At 42.8% G+C, this 21,889-nt stretch overlaps 1 protein-coding gene across 1 annotated transcript in view; it reads left to right on the top strand.

Moving 5' to 3' along the window:
* The first annotated feature begins 169 nt into the window (after positions 1–169).
* LOC126270326 (CAP-Gly domain-containing linker protein 1-like) overlaps positions 170–21,889 on the top strand; it is a 536,038-nt gene continuing 514,318 nt past the window's right edge. The window contains 1 exon segment of the mRNA XM_049974062.1: positions 170–260. The gene's annotated coding sequence lies outside the window, so the exon portion shown is untranslated.

Genomic DNA, 21,889 nt, shown 5'->3' on the forward strand with positions numbered 1-21,889 from the left:
ACACTCATTTTCATAACAGCGTCTACCAAACGGCACACTTTCACTTACTCCAGCATTGACCGGAAGCAACGAAAATCTAGTTGTGCGGAAGGTTCTCAGCTCTGCCACCTGACGGCGAGATGACTAAGCATCAGTTGACAACAGCGTCAGTGCGAAGGATGTCGTTGTGAGAGAAGTAACGTGTGCTGTTGCGCGTAGGTTTACAGTGTTATTTTCTGTTTACGAATGATGACTTGAGCCGTTTCCGCGAAATATCGAGTGTAAGTCGTTGTTGCACCGCTATGGCTAATTACCCTCACGTTTTACTTTATTATTGACATTGTTTTTATGTAATTTTAAGCAATGAACATGCTTTTTGTTGTTTCCATTTATCAGGTCTACCTTCCGTCGCTGTCTATGGTAGTTGTTTAATATTGCTCTATTAGTGTTAGAAATTTTTATATGCGTAAGAAATAAGTCGATGAGTTTCAGCGGTTCGTTTTTCCGCCAGCGACTGAGTTCTGTTCACATAACTCAAATAGTTCTGTGGAAAGCCGGTGCGCATACTACATTTTCACCGTCGCATTATGTCACAATTTGTTAACAAGTCGCAGTCTCTAGCATCGGTGAATATGTATTTAAGTGAATCTTGGAGACGGATGCTACTGTTCTTTGTGCATTTATTCACCCATTGCCCGTTTTGCACTGTGCTTTTAGTCGTAAACCGATCTTCAGTTTTAAAAATCATGGTCGCGGTAGTTTACTGCTACAAGGATATTATGTTGTCAGTAAGCTTTCGACAATGTTTACCATGTTGGATACGGACAAACATAATAGCTGGTTCATCAGCGTTTTGTTAATATTGTGTATGCACATTACATTTACCTCGACTGAGATCATTTTATACTTCTGCGTACAGGCCGTTATTTTATAAGCTTGTTTTTCTGATAATAGCGGTATTCAAGGCCACAACATTTTATTTATATTGGCAATGAAATCGCGTGATTTTGAATTCTACTAATGATTACTCGTCTAGCTACACTAGTCGACATCTCGCGCTGATTTCATACAGGCTTATTTTTATTTATAACTAATTTAATTTACTATATGCAGTATAGTTCATTTTGATAACCATCCGCTAATTCCAGTTTCTCAACAATAACCAAAAGCAAACTGCATCATAGCATAGACGTTCCATTAAATACTACGTATTTATGGTGTCTCAGGTGTCCAGAATATTTGCCAGATTTGCTAACAATTCTCAGAGGAATATTCTTAAAAGTGTAAGGTTCATTAGCTCCAAGATGCGTTCGCAGCGCGAAACGGGGTAGTAAACTGCTTTCGACTTATTCATCACACAATGAACTGCAAATGTATCGGGGTGTACGTTTGCGAGATGCAGGGACGTGCAATCAGAACTCGTAACTGCGTAAACTAGCCAATAAGCGCGGTACGCAGCGCAGAATGTGAATGTGATCTCTGAAAGCAAACCAGTGTGTAAACGCGTAAGTTATCCGGCAGGTATGGAAGTAGCCTACGCCTCTGTGAAGTTTAAGCGTCTGTAGACTCCCTCCAGCGTAATTTTAAACGGCCTGAAGACGAGTCACAGATGTGTTCCCAACTACTGCCCAAAGCTGTTTTAGTTCATCAAGATGGCGCGAAAGTAAAAGTGCAGATACGGTTGAGGTACAAATAACTATTAGGTCTATAAAACATCAAATTCGCTTCTTTCTGAGACATCACATTTGTTTGCACGCGGAACGCGCAGGTCCAGTTTCTGTTTTGAATTTACTTGCAACCAGTCGAACATGTTAGAAGACCACACACAAGCCGGCCAGAGTGACCGAGCGGTTCTAGGCGTTACAATCTGGAACTGCGCGACCGCTACGGTTGCAGGTTCGAATCCTGCCTCGGGCATGGATGTGTGTGATGTCCTTAGGTTAGTTAGGTTTAAGTAGTTCTAGGGGACTAATGACCTCAGAAGTTAAGTCCCATAGTGCTCAGAGCCATTTGAATCTTTTTTTTTTTTTTTACACTCACAAACGTATTGCAACGGCACGTTTCTGACGCATTTGCGGGGTGAGAAGTAAGCGTGCGACTTCCAGTCTGCGATGCAACAGTGTTGTCTTGTAAATGCCGTGTGACTAGGGCTTCCCGTCGGGTAGACCGTTCGCCGGGTGCAAGTCTTTCGATTTGAAGCCACTTCTTGCCCTGAGACTACGAAGTTCAGTTATTGTTGGGAAACAGAATAACCAAAGAAGGACCGGGTCGTTCCCGTTACGAACAGTGATTGTGTCGTTGGAAATGCCAGCTGTGGACACAGCCATCGGAAAAAAGTAAATAAAAGAGATTGCATAGTGGTATTCTGGAGACCAAGACTGAAATTTCGGGCCGACCATCCAGGCTTAAGTTTTTCTTGGTTGCTTTTAAATAGTTTTTGGCAAATGATGGGATGGTTCCTCAAGAAGGTCTCAACCGAAATCCTCCACCAAGTCGATGGATAGTAAGATACTGTACTCCTTTTCTTTCGTCTTAAGCAGGTCTAATTAAGGCAATGGCGTAAAATAACGTTTCTACAGTTTCTATGAAATTTGCCCCTTAATTCGAGTCACTTAAGATAATTAAAAATTCATTCGTTAAGAGAATTAAAAGAAAGAGGGGAGGGGGGGGGGGTGTGGAAACAATATAAATATTGAGTCAACTTTACATCGTTTGTAACAGTTTACACACGTTAGGCAAATTAGAAAATCGTACATTTGAATTACGTTCATGTCAGGCAACTGTGAATGTAACTGTTAAACTTTAAGTAAACAGTTTCTGAAATATCAGTATCCACATTTATATTCCACGTGCCACTGCGTAAGATATGGCAAAAGAAACATCCTCCCTTCATCATCTCCTCCTTGCGCCTTTCTTTTCAGCCAGGTCTTAGTGTTAGAAGAAGAATGTATAGTGAAGAGGGGAGGGGGGGGGGGGGAGTAAATTCTTCATATGATCTAGCCTCTTGAAATTTTAAGAGCTCTACCCAGCTATAGTCGCCCGTCACTTGAACTATCCCACTGTCGTTTGCTGATCGTCTTTCTAACGTTCGCCTTCCGATCAAATCGGCTTGTCACAAGTCGCATAGTTCTTCATTAAACTGATTTAGTTTCTTTCAGTTAATCTGATGTTCAGACAGTCGCGGAGTACTCGAAGATACATCCCACGACCTTCTTGTAAACTACATTTTTAGTACAAGAAGCTAGGAATCTCTTAACGAATCGTAGATTGACTTTTTGCCTTCCTCCAGATAATATTCAGGTGATCGTTCATTTTATTATTTTGGACAATCTCGGCGACGCATGCTTCCAATGTTGACTCGTTGTTATTTATCTCAGAACGATTGCATCGCTGCAGGTCTGTTGTGTGAATACCTATGACTTAGAAGTATTTAAAATGTCTCGTCAAAACTGCATGGGGGACTGATGACCTTAGCTGTTTAGTCCCCCTTAAACATCCCAACAACCACCACCACCAAAACTGTAGACGTTTTCTCACTCGTCGTTGGATAGTTCAAATAAATCATTATAGCTCAAGTTTAAGGAATTTCAGAAGGTGTGCGCGTAAAAGTTTCTTAAAATAGTTGTTGACTTTGGCGAAAGCCCGGTTTTGGACAGCCCCTATTGGTACTGGATATGTCAAATAGTTCAGTGGATCAGGATCAACCTTCACTGCACGTTCTGTCTCATCAGCAACGATATCCATATCCATACTAGAGCTAGGCTCTTCAGATTACAAGTTTTTCTCGTCAAATTACGTTGCCTGTATTCATGATTGTACTCGTAGTTGCATTTGTGTCCAGAATAGAAACCTTTCTTTTTTTAATTTTTTGCCCTGTGCTGTCGAGGCTGACTTTTGTAATTATAATAATAAGTCGAGTGTTTTAACAAAATCGAAAAAACCCAAAAAATCTTTTTTTTTTCAAATTCACAGCCTCGCATATTTTTTTAGTTTTTAAGATATGCTTCTGATGCTGAGAATGAGACTCTCCTTCGCACCAACACTTTGATAAGTAATCTTTGGTTCGATCAGATCGGATAAATAATCTTTGCGATACTGTCCTGTTTGTAAAAATCTGTCAAATCCGTGACGTTGAAAATCGTGTGTTCACTTTTCGCATGTTTTTCAGCGCCCAGCATCCACTTTAAACACCATTAATTTGAAAAACTAAATATCCAGACGATTCAACAATACACAAGAATCGCGGTTGGTCTCTTACGGTCACACCGATATGTTTAAATGATGTCAGTGAAGGGTGAACAATTTCTAATGACACACTCAATAGTGTTAATAACGTTCGTGTAATTATACACTTTCTTTTGCGAAAGTTATCAGTTGCCGCATTCTGAAAGTCGTAATGTTACAGAAGTTCTCGCGAGAGAGCATCTCTACAAACTGCAACGTAGTCCAAAAACTCACTTAGAAAGCTGTTGTGTTGTGTGTCCGTATCGTGTCTGGTAGCGGGCCTTATAATAATTCACCTAGCCACCTTCAATGTCGTTCGCCTGGATAATTCGTATCTCTTCCGAGTAAAATGATGAGTTGTAACTGACAAAGATTATCATGTCTGAGCATATTTTTTTCCGTAAGTGCATTTTTTTCTCTAAGTAATGCAGAAGAGCCCCCAACAATAGATTGTCCATACAAAGTACAGAACAACTTCACATATTTCGATCCTGGACGTCTTCAATCTGTATGATTTGTAACAGCAGACCAGTTAAAGATATTGCCATCTCTTGAAACGCTATCATTTCACGGTTTTGCTACTGTTTCATTCAACATCTGCTTAAATCTGCTGAGTGAACTCCTACTGGACCGTATGGTCACCAGAACTCTGAATCTTTCTCCCTCTGAGCAACAGTTCTATAATACATTTTGAGAGGCGTTATTTTAGCAAAGCTGGCCGGTGTGGCCGAGCGGTTCTAGGCGCTTCATTCTGGAACCGCGCGACCGGTACGGTCGCAGGTTCGCAACCTGCCTCGGGCATGGATGTGTGTGATGTCCTTAGGATAGTTAGGTTTAAGTAGTTCTAAGTTGGGAGACTGATGGCCTCAGATGTTGAGTCCCATAGTGCTCAGAGCCTTTTGAACCATTTTTTTCCTTTCTGATGAAATGTCAACTTCGGCAACTGTTGTAGATATAATGCGATGCTTGCTTTGTTTATTCTTGCCATTGATGTGTTTTGTATGAGTACCACTAGCACTGTAGCACAGTTGTGAGTTACTCATCGAGTAAGCAGTTCCAGTTCTGTTGGCTCCGTAGCCTCGTGCTGTGCACTCCATTGGATACCTCCAGTCCCACCTCCTGTTGCCATTAGCAGCCAATACTGCAGTTGCATGGTAGACAATATGTGGGGCTTCGAACGCCGTAAACATCGTTGGCCTTTTGCGACCTTGTACTCAATGGGTTCTTTGCAAAATCTGATGATGTCGCGCAAGGTCTCATGAACAAAGAATGTTAATACGAGGGGCGATTACTAAATAATGCAACACTTTTTTCCTCGGCAAATTTCGGTTGACAAAATGCGGAATTTGATGTGGGACACCGCGGAATATTCCCGCTTCAGTCTCTGTAGTTCCGTGAAGTTCCGATGGTGATTGTGCTATACGTACCTTCTAAACTGGCTTCTGTAACAGACGTGCGTTCCAAGCAGAGATCTGTCATTAAGTTTCTTTTGGCAGAAAACCGAACATCGCGAAGATTGAGAGGTGCTTGCAGAACGTCCATGGAGACCTCGCAGTAAACAACGCAAAGATCCACACGAGCTTGTACTTCGCTGGACTGTTCTTCCTGTTCAGCCCGAGTCTCGCACCTCCCGACTCCCATCTGTTTGGCGCAATGAAGGATGGACTCCTCTGGAAGCAGTACATGGATGATGGGGAGTTTACTGACGCAGTAAGACATTGGCTCCGACATCGACCAGTAGTGCGGTACCAGCCCTCGTGGCAGAGTAGCTTCATACCGCGGCTTTGAACGGTGATTATGTTGAAAAATACGGTTTTGTATCCAGAATAATTACGAATGATATTGTTTATGGAATCCTTAATAAAACTAACGTGAAAAACTGTTGCATTACTTATTGAACGACCCTCGTAGGTTACCCCACAAAATAAGATTAATCGTCCTAATCCATCGACGTCTTAATTAAAGTGAGATCGTTAAAATGAGTTAGGTGACACACTAGTTAATATACTTGATTCGTGATCCCGAAGAGCAGGCTTTAAATTTTCATGCGACCAACCTGAACTCCTTTTTACATGAATTTCCCAAATAGCTTCAGACGAATACTATGGTACAGTCTTCAAGACGGCCACCGCCGATGTCATCTGCCTGTCTTGTTCATCTGAACATGTGATACTTCCCTAATGACCCCTACGTCAATGGGCGTTACATCTACAGGATGTCCAGAAAAGGACTCCCTGATTTCAAAATTAAATATCTCGAAAACAAAGATCGATAGAGGAATACAGTAAACGGTATGTTTATTGTGAAAGCTGTAAGAAGTTTATACAGCAGTTTGAAATAATAGTTACAAAAGCTGCTAATAGATGGCGCTGTACGCTGTACAGCTCATATCAGCATACATAAGTGAAATAATCGTATGAAAACAATCTTTGCAAATAATCACATCACAATGTTTTCAAAATGTTCACCATTGGCACTACAGCGGTGGCGCAAACGAAGAATGGAATTCGCCATCACATTTCGTAGTGTCTCAACCGAAATGGATTCACATGCCACAGAGACCGCCGACTCAAGCTCGTCCAGCGTGGCGGGATGCTTCGGGTAGACCATGTCTTTCACTGTGCCCAACAAAAAAAAAAGTCATAGGGAGTCAAATCCGGCGAATATGGAGGCCAATCCATACCTGCATCAGTAAATTTGGGATATTCCAAAGCAATGAATCGATTCCCGAAGTATTCCTCAAGAAAGCGAAACACTTGTTCAGTCCGATGTGGTCGGGCTCCATCTTGCATAAACCATTCAGTACCTGGTCGATCCTCTAACGCTTGCCGTGTGGCGACAAATTGTTCCAAAATTGCAACGTAACGTGCACCAGTGACCGTTTCTCGAATGAAAAAAAGGGCCAATAATGCCTCTGCTGCATACTGCAGCACACACAAAAACTTTCGGAGAATACAGGGATTTCGCTTCACACCAATATGGCTTTTCGGAACCCCAAAATCGCCAGTTCTGCTTATTCACGTATCCATTCAGATGGAAGTGTGCTTCATCTGTAAACCAGATGCAGCCAACATCAAATCCTTCACTATCAACCATTGTGAGCATCTGATTAGCAAAGGCGACCCTTTGTTGCACAGCTCGTTCGGGTATGGCCTGGTGCGTTTGAATTTTGAATGGAAACACGTGCAGGCTCTTTCTCAGTATTTTCTGCGTGCTGGAACGCTTCAAACCAGTCTCAGATGCAATTCTGCAGACGGATGACATTGGATTTCGCTGAATAATTCCAGAAACTGTGGCGATATTTTCAGGCGCAACTGCGGTTTGCTTGCGGCCAACATGCCCCACTAGATCATTAGTTACGCTCCCTGTTCGTTGAAATTTTGCGAAGAGCGTACGAATGGTTTTCGCATCGGGTCCTTTTGAAACATTAAATCGTGTTTGAAAACTTCGCCTTGTTGCCGCAGGACTATCTTCTAACCTGTGGTACTCTAGCACCAGAAAAACGCGCTGTTCAATGGAGTACATGGTTTTAATCTCTTCCTTCGGTACGCTAACCTCTTTTCACGTTTCAATAGTGGAACTGATCGCTCTGGGCTTCGGATCACTATTTATACTGGCATTACGTATGGCGATTACAGCGCCATCTGTTAGCTGCTTTTGTAACTATTATTTCAAACTGCTGTATAAATTTCTTACATCTTTCACAATAAACATGCCGTTTACTGCTTTCCTCTATCGATATTTGTTTTCGAGATATTTAATTTTGAAATCAGGGAGTCCTTTTCTGGACACCCTGTACATATATACTATTTTGCATACCACTGTCACTTTCAGTTTTCCTGTTCCAGTAGCGAATGTTTCGCGGCAAGAATGGTTATTGGTAAGCCTCCTTGTGGGCTCCAATCTTTGATTGACTCTCCCAGGAACATACACTCTCGGAGCCTTAATAGTAAACAAAATCGTTATGGAGAACGCCTCTCTTGCAGTGTCTGCCACTGATGTTGGCTGAGTATGTGCTTGCTAAATGAACCTGTAATGAAACGTGCTGCTCTTCTTCGGATCTTTTCTATTTCCTGTATCAATCGTATCTGGTACTGGTTCCAGTCTGACGACCAGTATTCAAAGGCTAAACTTCCAAAGTTGGAGTAGTATTTCATCTTTGGCAAGTATGAAAATAAAGTTATGTTTTTTTTTTTTAAGATATCCTTTCGATATTCGCACAAAGCGATTCGCGGAAACCACTAAAAATTAAATCATCGTTATTGTAATTTAGGCCCTTTCGAACCATATTGGTCGATGAATTGTGGTTCCACCGCAACGGCCGGCCTGGGTGGCCGAGCGGTTCTAGGCGCTGCAGTCTGGAACCGCGCGAGCGCTACGGTCGCAGGTTCGAATCCTGCCCCGGGCATGGATGTGTGTGATGTCCTTAGGTTAGTTAAGTTTAAGTAGTTCTAAGTTCTAGGGGACTGATGACCTCAGAAGTTAAGTCCCATAGTGCTCAGAGCCATTTGAACCTTTTTTTCCCCACCGCAACGGTGTTTACAAACGATACGCGTGCTCATATTTTAGAAGAGACAGGGATTGATTGTACCGTGCTCTTGGTAAGGATCCGATCCAGCATTCCCCTGGACAATTTGAGTGAAGTACGGGAAATTTGCATGGTGTTCACTAGAAGTGAGTCGGAACTGTGTAGTAATGTTCTCCAGGTTATAAGGCCGCTACTTCATCGCTTACGCTACGTTGCTCCGTGACCTCTAGCGTCATCGCTGTCGGCGAGATGTTACGCCACAAGAAAATAGAAGCAAACCAGAGTGCCTCGGTCGGCAAAAGTATGCGGTGAAAGCTTTCTGTGATCCGTTGCATGTTCATAGAGAGCGCAAACGTACTGCCCTTTCCTGTTGTTGAAAACAGATAACCTTAGAAGTCTAGCACGTAACGCGTTCCGCTTTTTTTATTTATAAATATGTTCTGTAATACATGGGGAAACAACATTGGAAATCATGAGTAACACCAAACGATAATTTAATCTCACGAAATTTGTGCTACAAAAGTTGTTTCTAATCTGAAACACACGAGAAAATGTAACATAGTAGCAAATTGTAACTACTATGTAGTACATATACTAAAATACAAGAAAAAGAGGTATCTATTACAGGCCAGCGAAGATAATTCATAAATAAAAAAAGCAAAACGTGTATGACTAAAAGTAGACTGCATTTCATTTAGTTGCAAAGACGGAACATGCCTCCATGAACATCTATTTTATTCAACGAGGACATCCGTCCACGTTTGCGCTTGCCCATCAAATTCCAGATTTTCATTTATGAATTCACGTTCTTACTACGAATCGTAGCGTGGAAAAGTACAAAGTCACCTCTGAGATGAAGAGTGCTGCGTCACCTTTAGCGTAGACGATTCACTTACTGCACCAATGGATGTTTTTCTGCAGAGGTCACTTGCGAGGATGAAAGTAGGCCAAGTTCTTGTCACAGATATTGTAAAATGAAACTAAGCAGTCAGTACCATATTTTTAATCTTTGTTAGATCTCGGGCAGCATAGATAAAATCCAGCCTGAAATTAACAAGTCTCTGACTTGGTTCGTACACTCGCTAGTTCTACGAATTTTGGACCAGACGATATTGTTCCAGCAGTATATTAAAATATTTTCAATATCCCTGTTGTTATCGAAGTTACCTGGAGATTTCTCTTGAATGTAAAACATTCTGTAATTTCGTATTCTCAACCAAATACTCTAAGACAAAAAAGGGGATGCACCACGAACGAATTTTTGAATGGAACGGAAATCGGTATCTATGATGTACATGTAGAGACCAACAAATGATTTCAATTTCAGAAAAATTGAATGATTTGTTCAAGAGAAAGAGTTCTACAAATTGAAGAGTCAATAACGCGCTGGTTTACCTCTGGCACTTATGCAAGCAGTTATTCGGCCTGTTGTTGATTGATAGGGTTATTGGATGTCTTCTTGGCGGATATCATACCAAATTCTGTCCAATTGGAGAGTTAGATCGTCAAAATCCCGAGCTGATTGGAGGACTCTGCCTGCAATGCTCCAAACGTTCTCAATTTATCCGACGACCTTGCTGGCCAAGGTAGAGCACTCCTGCCGTGTGTGGGTGGGCATTATCTTCCTGAAATGTAAGCCCAGGATGGCTTGCCAAGGACAACAAAACAGTTGGTAGAATACCGTCGACATAGCACGCCTCTCTGAGAGCCGCCTATTAATGGTCGTTCTGGTCACTGACCTTGCACTTCGTATCGATAATAATGATTAATCCGGGGCTCCGAGCGCCCCTCTGACGATTGCTCGGCCCTTACATTCTGTCCACTCTCTAGGTCGAGCGTCTCCTTCTTGACGCTGTGTTCACCCATTCCTGCCAACATCCTCCAACAGTGGCATCGCTCCTATTCAAAAGTCGAGCGATTCGCCGATTACTCCAACTGGCTTCTTTTAAACACAACTACACACGTCCCTTCTCAAATGCTGACATTTGCGTATACTGTTCACACGTCTGACCGCAAGGCACAGCTACTGTCCAATTGAGTACACTGAATGAAATTTGCAGAGACTTTATACTCTGGTATCGACATGTCTCCTGTTTGCAATCCGTGCCAGCTGCCCAGTGAAATTGCGCTGCAGCGTCACACATTCATCTTCTGCAGTAACCGATCTAACAACTGAGCCACACACTTGTCTTATATAGGCTTTGCCGACAGCAGGGCTGTTTTCTGCCTGTTTGAATACACAAAACTATACCAGTTTCTTCGGCTCTTCAGTGTATAACGACGTCGATACTAAATCAAGAAGCAAGATACCTGGCGTCAGGGATGTGTAGCAAAATTCCTCATCGGCGACCAATGTTGATATAAATTGCTGTTCTTTTGAAGGAATGCTATCAGCTAAGTTCAAAAATGCTCTAGCAGTTGTAGCACAAGGTAATTTCGATTTATCAGCTGTTGGCTGAAAAAAAAAAGAAAAAAAAACTCGTGCTTGCTTCATGTGCAGTCGTTCTGCATGGTGGTTATAATTAAAGTGTAGCTACTCACAGAGTCCAGTGTGAGCTGTAATTATTGCATGGAAGCGAAACTTGGTAAATATTCTAATGCGTTAGTGCGGAATCGATTTACGATGGCAAAAAAATATTTCCAATTTTGGGCGCCAGGTGCAGATCTTGCGTTGTGCATGCAAGAAAGACGTATATAAATGTTTCCATATATTATGATGGATTAGGAAAGGGGTGCGGACAGAAAAGGTCAAACGAGTGAGAAAGGCAAAATGCTGATTTTATTATTAACTGCGACTTATACAATTTGTTGAATCGGAACATCGGAGACGCCGACGAGTGCTGTACAGCGCAATATTTGCTACTGGTGGCCAAAATTGGAAATAATTTTTTCAGCACAAACTGATTCCCAATTAAAGCATTATTGTATCCAACAAGTTCCGTTGCCATACGATAATTACAGCCCACACTGGACCTCCGTGAACAGCTCTACTTTAATTATATGTAAATAATCAGAAAATTGCTTGGAACGACGGTAAAAGGAGAAAATGGGAAAACTGTATTTAACCTGGCATTTGGTTTCAACACCACAGTTCCCTAGGAGGCGTGGTCCTGTTGGAGGTGGTATGTCGTTGCCTTCCTTCGAGCTTGCACGGACTTACCCAGCCAGTTATAAGGGGAACTGCAGTTTAACGTAGCCGAAGATACTCAGAAAATTACTTCGAACCTGTAATGAAACGGTATTCTCGACCATTTTTAGACCTCTTGCAGAGAACTTTCAGCAAATTTAACGTAGCTGGGTAAAAGTAAACGTGAAATTGTAGCGGCAAGGAACGTGTTGCCTGTTGGCGCCCGTCTCAGGGTCTTCGGCCGACGATCGTTTGGTGGCTGTTCTGACGTTTTGCCAGCACGTGTGGCTGGCGTTGTGAAAGATGCACCCGGATATTCCACCACCAGCAACTGAAGGGGAATCTTTGACAATGCCAGCCAATCGTGCTTGCAAAACCACTGAACAATCGTCGGCAGAAGTTCACGCGGAAGAACGATTGTTGGTAATCCTTCGTGTAGGCTTTCCGACAGATATACAAAGGACGAAGCAATATATTGGTTGACTTTTCTAGGAACGTACGCTCCTAGAACTTTAACAGCAGACTATACCGTATTGCTGAGCGCCTGCCTCTGGAGTTGGCTCAACATCTCCATGATGCTTTCGCGCTTACTCACGAAACGAAACGTGCTGCTTTTCTTTGGATCTTCTCCATTTCCTCTGTCAGTCCTATCTGGTACGGATCCCAGACTGACGATCAGTATTCAAGTGCCGGTACTGATCGAACCTGCATTTTGTAAGCTATTTCTTTCGCCGATAGACTATATATTCTGAGGATTCTTCCAACTACTCTGTCTGGTATCTGCCTTACCCGCGATTAATTCTGTATGGCCGTTTCACTTCAAATCGCTCCGTACGCTTACTACTAGATATCTTATGGAAGTAACTACTTCCAATGATTGGTCTGCAATCGTGTAGTGATGCAATAAAGAGTCTTTCTGTCTAGGCATTCGCAATACGTTGCATTTTTTTACGTTGAGGATCAATTGCCACTCCCTATACCAAGCGTCGATCTTCTGCGGGTCTTCCTGCATTTCGCTGTACTTAAACGGTTGATTCGGTTTGTTACCTCATTTGCCTTTTTCTTTAAATATACAGCCACAACAGTGAAAAAAACCTGCAATACAGCATCACCAAAATGAACAACACAAAACACAGAATCGTTTTCTTGTACGCGTGTATGTACAAATAATGAAATAAATGAACAATGTATAGCTCTTCACTTTATTAAATGACTGCTTTGAAAAACTGTTTTTTGCGCTAGGGATAAACCGACCCTCGAGACTTGTTTTAAACAGACTGGTCTTGTATTTGGGAAGATGGAGGTTCCAATTGCCATCTGGAGATTCTTAAATTACTTCGATCAAAGACCAGGATGATTCCTATTACAGGGTGGGGCAAATAAAAATAAAAACGACCCGGAGAATATAGTTCCAGGGTACAAAGAAACATAGCAGAGGAAAGGAAACACAGTACTAACCTGACTATAGCAGACGTTAAAAGTGTCCTCCATCTCTTGGCACTTTCGGGCCCTAATCAGTAAGTTCCTGAAGGCGGGTCGAAGCTGGACGGCTGCAGTTGCTGCAATCTCATGCGAAATGTACTGATGCAGTTCCTGAAGTCTATGAGGATTGTTGCGGTACACCTTAGACTTGAGGACTCCTCAAACAAAGGAATCACACACTGATAGATCAGGTGACCTCGGTGCCAGCTAGGACCGCGATCATATTGACCTCTGCAACAATTCTGCCAGGCTTGAAGACTGTGTAAATGTGCTCGAAGGTTTGGCCGGCTGTATGGGCAGTTGCTCCATCCTGTTGGAAGTACCTGTAGGTATTTCCCTCCGCCGTTAATGCTGTCACAAATGGTTTCAAAAGGTCCGGATCACTTTTATTTATTCCACCCTGTATAAGATGCAAGCTTGAGAGCGAACAGTAACGTGGACATTAATGTTGTCGACAGCAAATACCATGAGAGAGTGGAACAAGTTCGTTTCCAAACAAGACATACAGTGCTTACCGTCGACTTTGCGCTGTTTTGCAGGTATTTTCAATGCAGTGCAGGTATCAAGATGAAGGGGATAAGAAATCAAACCAAATTATTACTGTGAAACGAGTCACCAGGACGACGGGTCCCATACACCAAAGTATTCACAAAGGTAGCATGATCAACTTCCGGAGTTTTGTCGGTTGAGCTATGGTTCACCCTGCATTGTGTATTGTTTGCGAATATCGTAATCTTTTCCTAAGCTCCAACACGTACGTTAGGAAACCGTTAACATGCACTATATATTCCAGAAAAAAAGCAAGAGATCCGCAGAGAAAAGAAACGTATAACAAAATAGAAGTCAGATTGGTCATAAGAACAGATTATAAACGAAGTTCTAGAGTTCTGCCCAAGGATTTTCCTTAAAGACCTCCGTTCAAATATGAGTGGTTGGTTGCAATACAGTATTCGTGTACTTAGTGGTTCACACCCATATAACGCCGTGGATTGGATTAATTCTTATACAATTGGCATTTGGATGCCTCGGCAGGCAGCGGTTGATTGAGATTGTAGTTTACGATGTATGCCCAAATATTTAGATTTTTATAATTTTCTGTACGACGAATGTCTGTCTGTCAACGTCCTGTGTTGTCCTACTTCGTTGTCGTGTCCACCACTTACTACGAGGTATTCAGTCTTTTCTTAATTTACGTGAAGTTCCATCCTGTTTATTTCACTGTGCAGGTGGTCACCTCGATTTTCAGTGGCACGAGGAGTGTTGCAGTTTCATCGACAGTTATTTCGATGATGCTACTCGTCTGTTTATAACCCGTTTTACAGAATACTCACACCAACAGATCAAAAACTTCGCCCTTTCTGTCAGTTTTACCCCTTTGGTCCTCTCGCACGTGATCTGTATCTCATATCCCAGGAGAAGGATATAACGGAAAATTCTTCAAATTAGTAAGCTGCGTCGAGTGACTGTTCGAGCGTAGTAAAATGTCAATAATGGGTGATGCATGAAGTATGAATGACATGTAAACAAACTGACATTCATTGATAGAATCGCGATACAGAATATCGCAGGGAATTCGAAATTGAGAAGCTCTAAATACAAGAGTGTTACGTAGATACTCAGCAGACCCCACGACAAATGCTATCACTGTTGAAATAAAAGAGTTCCACGAATCCTTTTCTCTACCATCCTAAACTAATATGTCACATGTGACATTACAGATCTAAAAACACCCAGAACAACCAGTTACTGATTTCATAATGATTCTTGGTACTCTTTGCCGCATTCTCTGTGATGGTTGGTTGTGTATAAAGGTTAGGTGAAGTGTTTCTTTTCGAATAACAAACATCTATATCACGCCATTCGCACAGAGGTAACTCACACAAGGTTGTTTGGGGAGGGAGAGCTGTTTCTGTTCCACATGCAGCATGCGGGACATCGTGTTTATTTTACGTGTTTCGTTTGAATACATCGTTCTTATATGAAAACAGGTCCTACTCGATCTTATTTCGATCCCCGTACAGAACTTTTCTGCTCACTCGAAGATTGTGCTCAAGTCATTTGCTTCCACGCCTTTCCGCTAAGAGAATCCTATCGCGTCTAGGTCGGAGAAAGTTGACTGATAAGTCTCTCTCTCTCTCTCTCTCTCTCTCTCTCTCTCTCTCTATATATATCTCTCTCTCTCTCCTCTTTTAAATTCAAAGCATTTTCCATTTTCATTAGTTTTTTCACCATTTTTGATATAGTTTTTCTGGTGCACATCCTACGTTCTTCGACTGTTGTTTGATTGTCCATGTGGAAATAAGATGAGTATCGAAATATGTGTATGAAATACCGCACTATTCATTTGTAGTCTCAATCACTCCCGCCGCTCTCCAGCCCTTAGCTATCCTGTTTTCCGTTCTCTCAGTTCATGTCTATCTGTCTGTTTGTCCTTTTACCTGCTGCACAGGAAGTCTTACACTTCTCTTTTTCCGGATATTATCGACGTAGTATAGTGTCTGCCCCGAAGCAACGTACGTAAGGTGCTTAAACTGGTTTCCACTCCTAATAGCGGTTGTAATCGCCAAGCGCTGAACAGGAAAACTCTCTAAAACTCGCCGCCTGTTGACACGTAATACGACACAGGAGCCTCGTGCTACATCTGTAAGCCACAACTGAAATGTTAGCAATACATCGCTGGGAGGAAATTTTATAACGCTGGAAGAAGAAAGAGATAGCTATTAAAAGTGAACGTAGGAATGGTGGATAATAGACCTGTGTTTATCTGCATGCTTTTGCACCTCTCCTATACTGTGATCTCCCGTTGGAGAACACTATGTATTCATACATCCCGCCAGAGGAACAAACAGTAGATTCTAGCGGTGCAGCAGGCGAGCACATCGTGCGTTAATTCTCTTACTGCCACCACGTGGTCCGCGTCTGCAGATAAAGCTGGCCACTCAGAACGACAGACAAACAATAGACATTGCTAAAATTTGTGTTAAGGACTCGTACTTTGCCGTAGGACACTTCTGTGGTTCTGAGCTGGGCCATGTACTTACGGTACTCCTAAGATAGAAGAGAATAATCTGGTCTTCTCTGCTGAAAATACAGCTTTTTACAATAGGCACAAGAACCTCAATAACATCCAAGTTTATTTGGAAAACGCGAAAGAATGCCCACTGGTAAACAACATAAAAACTAAATAGTTCAAAATGTCCGCCAGTTATTTACTTTTTTACGTACAAAACAATGTAGATATCGTTTTTATTTAACTGATATTACCGGTCTCAGTGCCAATAACCTTCCCAGAACGCACCGGTTGCAGTGAGATCACCGAAGTTAAGCAATGTCGGGCATGGCCGGTACTGGTATGGATAACCGCCCGGTTACCGCACGACTTGTTGACAGCTTCCCTTCGCCTTTCCGGCAGAAAGAGTGGTGGGGGATCGTGAAGTTCATGATCACCAAACATAGGCCCAGCCTCTTGCGTTACATTCCGCACCTCCCCGCAGTGTCTTACGGAGTGAGGGTCGGTCGCACTGTTGTGGTAATCCTTTCGTCGGATGGAACTTTAAGCTTGGCGGAAGTGTTTGTGCTGTTCGAGAGGAGGAGGAGTTATGTGCCTTCACAAAATTTCACCTTCTCCCTTCTCTCATCATCATACAACGCGAACATGACAACACACACACACACACACACACACACACACACACACACACACACACACACACGCGCGCGCGCGCGCGCAATAAAACAGTACCTCGGGGTCTTCCAGTCAACCACGCCATGCGACTTGCCTTTTTACCGGTTTCTGCCAAATTAGATCACCTTCAGATCTAACATCTACAAAATGACGGTTGCTACCATCGGTGTCAGCGGGTGCGCGTCTTTACAATAATTATGTTTACAGCTAAAAGTAGACAATCAAATTCTTAAGTTTAAAACTATTCAAAATTACTGCAAACCCACCTATCCATATAGCTGTGGCACAGACCAACCCTTTTAAACTCTTTCCCATCTTAAAGGGAAACAGCCTGAACACCCAATTAAAAGTCTTACTTCGAAGACCGTGATTGCAACGTACAGGGGAAGTAGCGTGCACTTTCAAACAAATCCTTATCGTGTCTACCAAGCCGCTATAAGACAGAAAAAAGAACTATCTAACGCTAGCCGGCCGCGGTGGTCTCGCGGTTCTGGCGCGCAGTCCGGAACCGTGCGACTGCTACGGTCGCAGGTTCGAATCCTGCCTCGGGCATGGATGTGTGTGATGTCCTTAGGTTAGTTAGGTTTAAGTAGTTCTAAGTTCTAGGGGACTAATAACCACAGCAGTTGAGTCCCATAGTGCTCAGAGCCATTTGAACCATTTTTTATCTAACGCTACTTTTCCGCCAAGAGGCGAGTGAACAGTCTAAACGTTGGTAGAGGGCTCGTCTACTGAGGGGAGCGGTTGTCCGCCGTTACATGTATACCCTTATGTACACCTTTTTAATTTTTAATCAAGTGACCAATGAAACTGTTAGTGAATGAAACTATGACATGAAGTTATACATTTAAATAGGCGGACTCAAGGTGATTATAACGAATGTAAAACAACACTTTTTTAAACACATTTGATTTATTCGCAATAGATCAGATTATTTCGAGCACTGGCTCAACACAGGTTATAGTGATGCAAGATATAACATGAAATAAGTGTGATCTTACGATATCAAGAAAAAACTGTAATCTGTTCGTCATAGTAATACCAAGAACAAATTAAATTGTTCATATATCTAGCAGTGCATGTAGAGCAGCTTGCAGGCAAATTATGTATACGAAATTAAAACGTTATATTGCGCATAAAATATCTTCTGTCCGCAGCCAATGGTCTCGCGGTCGCGTTCTCGCTTCCCGAGCACGGGGTCCCGGGTTCGATTCCCGGCGGTGTCAGGGGTTTTCACCTGCCTCGAGATGACTGGGTGTTTGTGCTGTCTTCATCATTTCATCATCATTCATGAAAGTGGCGAGATTGAGCTGAGCAAAGGTTGGGACTTTGTATGGGCGCTGATAACCGCCAGTTGAGCGCACCACAAACCAATCATAATTATCATCATCATCATCATCATCATCATCAAAATCTTTTATTGTTATCTCAACGACTAACAGTTTTAATGTTGAAACATTAACTGCCGATAATGCCTTACACGGCACACACACACACACACACACACACACACACACACGAGCTGCACTGGCACTTTGCCGCCTAAACCATCTTACCCGATCGACGTCCACCGGCAAAAGACCTCCTGTGATCCTCACCCTGCTCTCAGCTCAGCGAGTCACGTGACCATCTACTCTAGCCAAAAGTTCATGTGCGGCCAACTTCATTTGAAGACAGTCATTTACGCTAAAAATCTTAAATGTATCCATTGAAAATCATTTACCACAAATATTCAAATGTTCCTTCATTTTATTCATAACTCTTATAAAACTGGCTTATTACTTTTGATCGTTACGTTAGCGGAATCGACACACACTAGTCAAGACTCTTACTTTATTTATTGCTTTCGTTTCCAGAGTGCGTTATTCAAATCTCTTGTTTTGTAATATTAATTTTCAACTTTTAATACAATAAAGCTCTTAACATAAGAATCAATGCAGAACCTTAACTGTTTCTTGGTGGATAGCTTGTCCTGGAACATATCATTAGGTTAACGTTTTTTGTTTATAACAGACTAACTTAATTTATTCTGTCATCGACATACTTATCAGTTTACAGTTGTGATTTTAAAAGCGTTGGCAACGTATTGTATTGGTACTTACGATTATATCGGATTTGCAAATCAGCTTCCTCTCTTCCTGTCGGAAAATTTTGGGCAAAATTCTGCATAGTATACATGTTCAGCAGACGACATAGTGCCGTAGCTGCCATATCTGTGTTATTATGTGATACTGCCGTCTATTATAACAGATGATAATTATCTTACATCGACCTCTTGCATGGCTGTAAAATCTGTGGCATATCTGCAGATGTTCACGTGAAAACGGTAAATATGATTTAGAACGAAGTACTCAGAATCGTTGCTGCTGTATGCTTCAGTTCATACCACTTGTCAACCCTGCTATAATTCAAAACGGAAATGTATCATTCTAAGCAAGAGATGAATGTTTCTCCCCTCCTCTCCCTCCCCCCCCCCCCCCCCGCAACCATACCCCGTTCAACTACATTGCTGTGTTAGATCATAATGCTCTGTAGAATAGTTATGGACAACCAAACAAATCATTATCTGGCGTCATAGACACTAATTACATCATAGCGCAACTTCACCCTTACGGCATACGTATAGACATTTTTTTCCACCAGTTGTAGAACCCAAATTAATACAGCAAACAGGTATCAATATGCATCAGACCTCCAAACAAATGTGCAATGGCTGAGTCTCGCAAGTCTATCTTCGTGTGTTCTTATTCAAGTGGACTGTGTGAAGGTTCTATGCTTGTCTGGGCTGATTACTGTTGGATGTTAGTTGGAATTATTTTTGCGCGGTAGCAGACGTCATTGTAACAGGATAGGAGAGTTACGGTGTACTGATAATTTTTACTTTTGGACCGTCTAAGAGGTTTGCTGTGTAAACACTGTATTTTTCGCATATGGCAAAAGTTTGTTCCTGTTGTCGATTGTGATGCACTCCGTTCAAAATGGCTCTCAGCACTATGGGACTTAACATCTGAGGTCATCAGTCCCTTAGCCTTAGAACTACTTAAACCCAACTAACCTAAGGACATCACACATATCCATGCCCGAGGCAGAATTCGAACCTGCGACCGTAGCGGCAGCGCGGTTATAGACTGAAGCGCCTAGAACCGCTCGACCACAACGGCTGGTGATGCACTCCTTGCTTGAGTCATTGTACTGCAGTTGAAAGAGGTATATGCTAGAAATGCTTCTGCAAGGTCCATTTACAATAGTACGACCACCACCTACGTTCGAAGTTAACGTGCAATAACCATTCACAAACGGCAGCGCAGGGTGTATAAAGCGTGTCGGAGGGATGCGGAGAACAGTGTTGGCGTTGTCGTACTACGGAAACTGGGAGCTTTGTCTGCTGTCCTGAAGGACGTGATCATTGGGTTTCGAGCCAGTGGTGGGAGCATTTCCGAACAGGCTATGTTTGTAAACTATTAGCGTAACGCTGTGGTTGAAATATGCCATGCATGGCGAAATAGCTCTATCTAAAAACCAGCACCGAGCCATCTGTTGTGCAAAACAGGCCTTAGATTGTAGAGATGAACGGGGGCTGCGGAGATGGGTAAGGGTGAATAGAGGTGTTGAGCAACTAGTCGCCCAGATGAATCAGGGAGCTACCAGTAGCGTCTACTGAACACCTGTTCAGTGAACGTTGCTGTGTATGGACCTCCACTGTAGGTGCCTGGTTCGTACACCCATGCTGACTGCTGTTAATCGGCCACGAAGGCTGGGATTTGCACGCCAGCATCGCCGCTGGACGTCCACTGAATGGCAACAGGTGATCTTTTCAGAAGAATCGTGTTTTATGCTCCATCGTACATATGGGCGTTGGCGTGTACAGCGTCGAACACTTGAAATTAGCCGGCCAGAGTGGCCGAGCGGTTCTAGGCGCTCCAGTCTGGCACGGCGCGACCGCTACGGTCGCAGGTTCGAATCTTGCCTCGGCCATAGATGTGTGTGATGTCCTTAGGTTAGTTAGGTTTAAGTAGTTCTAAGTTCTAGGGGACTGATGACCTCAGAAGTTAATTCCCATAGTGCTCAGAGCCATTTGAACCATTTTGAACTTGAAATTAGGGGCAAAAAATAAAAACACCTACAGCCGTCCTTATGTTTTTTGTCGGCACCAGTTTCCAGTTGGCAGTTGATGGTTGGAGTGCTGACACATAATCTGCGAATCCAGTAATGCTGGCAACAGATGGATTATGCATAAGGATCGTATCAACGTGTACCGCATAAAAACAGTCTGAAGTTTACGCAATGAAGCGTTGAAACTGGTAGCGACAAAATAAAATAAAATCATAAGGACGGCTGTAGGGGTTTTAATTTTTTGTCACGATAGTAACGGCCGTCGTCCCAGAGACCTCCTGCTAAAAGGATGGACATACAAAAGCTTGAAATTGAAACCAAAGGGGTCTGGGCTGTAGGAGACAGCGTTATGGTCTGGGGAATATTTTCTAGCATTGCCTGGATAATCTCGTCATTTTTTTAAGGCACAGTGTATCAACACAAGTATGCATCTATCCTTGGGGACCATATCCGCACGTTTTTGAAATTTGTTTTTCCTCAGCACAGTCGCATCTACCAACAGGACAACGCAACGTGTCACACAGCTCGCAGTGTACGTGCATTGTTCAGAGCTCACCGTACTCCCCTGACCCTTAAACTCCGCGGATTCAAACCCAATTGAGAATCTGTGGGACCATCTCGATAGTGCTGTTCGCGCCTTGGATGCTCAACCGGGAACCTCGCGCAGCTGGCCATGACGTTGGAGTCGGCACGGCTCTGCATCTCTGTATGCACCTTCCAGAACATCATTAACTCTCTTCCTGTACGCTTC

Source organism: Schistocerca gregaria, chromosome 1 (genome assembly GCF_023897955.1).
Source record: "Schistocerca gregaria isolate iqSchGreg1 chromosome 1, iqSchGreg1.2, whole genome shotgun sequence".
Lineage (NCBI taxonomy): Eukaryota > Metazoa > Arthropoda > Insecta > Orthoptera > Acrididae > Schistocerca > Schistocerca gregaria.